Source organism: Coenobita brevimanus, chromosome 100 (assembly GCF_032717465.1).
Source record: "Coenobita brevimanus isolate Jiangsu-jjx chromosome 100, ASM3271746v2, whole genome shotgun sequence".
Lineage (NCBI taxonomy): Eukaryota > Metazoa > Arthropoda > Malacostraca > Decapoda > Coenobitidae > Coenobita > Coenobita brevimanus.
In genome coordinates this window covers 23,871,090-23,872,730 of record NC_137053.1, presented here as the reverse complement: position 1 = coordinate 23,872,730, position 1,641 = coordinate 23,871,090, and positions in this window count along the sequence as shown.

Sequence of the window (1,641 nt, the reverse complement as noted above, 5' to 3'; positions counted from 1 at the left end):
GAACCAGGGTGGCCAGAGTCTTTTGACCAAAAGTAGCAGAAATAGGTCTCAAAAGTAGCGATTTTTGGTATAAAGTAGGCCAACATAATTATATATATATATATATATATATATATATATATATATATATATATATATATATATATATATTGTTACGGAACAGAGAAAACTGTCCCGCAAAGTTCCAGATTCAAAACAAAAGAGTTAGGTAAAATTACAAGTTAAAGTTTAATGCTCAAACTAACAACAAAACATTCAGGACTCATAAGGATAATGTAATGGCAAAAAACAGGTTAAATATATGGTTAACTGCAATAGCCTCTATTAACACGAAATTAGCAAGAGTAAATTTATCTAAGTCAGCCCTGATAAAATGAGAATACCAGATAATACTCAGTGAATGCAAGATATATTATTACAGATACAAAGCATTATTAATTAGGGCTGACACCCAAAACACATGAATCACAAAAACCTTAATAGGCCTAAGAGTTAACATCTTACGCTACACAGTACAAGAAAAAATGTAATAACACTCATACTCAAATTACACAGCTGCTAGATGGTTGGAGACTTCGTGAACACTCACAATAATAACAACTGTACAGGGGAGGACAGAGATGTGAACAAAATGAGGAGTAGATCTAAGTGGCAATTAATACAGAGACTGAGCTCATTATATAGGGGCCGGCAGAGCTTGATACAACTTGTAAGAAGGACGCGCAAATGAAGCCATAGGGGACAAAGAGTTGACAATCCTGCTCTGAACATCAGAAAGAACGACTTACTCTACTATAAGGGAGGAGGGGGGAGTGAGGTAGAACACGCTCGTGATCAAACATGCAGCATACTGTACGTTAGAATTACACAAAGGATGATGAAATCATAGGCTATGTAACACCTCCCCACAAAGAAAAAGAAATTTACAAAGGAAATTTCTTATTACTCTAAAACAATCTGTCTAAAGTCTGCAATAACATTTTCTTTCCCCTTGACATGTTGTATGTCTAATGAATACTCCTGAAGAAGTAGACTCCATCTTGTCAATCTCTGATTTTTATCTTTAAACTTACTAAGGAATTTCAGTGGGTTATGATCGGTATAAATGACTATGGGGTCAAAACCAGAACACAAATAAAATGAAAAATGCTGTAAACCCAAAATCAAGGCCAAAAGCTCTTTCTCAATAGTTGAGTAGTTCTTTTGAGGTGGAGTGAACTTCTTACTGTAATAAGATACAGGGTGTTCAATACCCTGATCATCCTCTTGCAGCAAAACAGCCCCAGCTCCTGTATCACTTGCATCAACAGCCATCTTAAAAGGCTTGGCAAAATTTGGAGTAGCGAGCACTGGCTGACTTAATATGATAGCTTTAATCTTGCTGAAAGAGGATTCACAGTTATCGGTCCAGACAAATTTAACTCCCTTTTTCAGTAGGTCTGTAAGTGGTGATACAAGAATTGAAAAGTTAAGAACAAATCTCCTGTAATAACCTACCATTCCCAAAAACCTTTGTAGCTCTTTCCTACTTTTAGGTCTGGGAAGATCACTTATAACCTGAACCTTAGCTCCTGGTGGTGCAACATGTCCATAACCAATTACGTACCCAAGGTACTGAACTTTAGCTTGACCAAACTCACA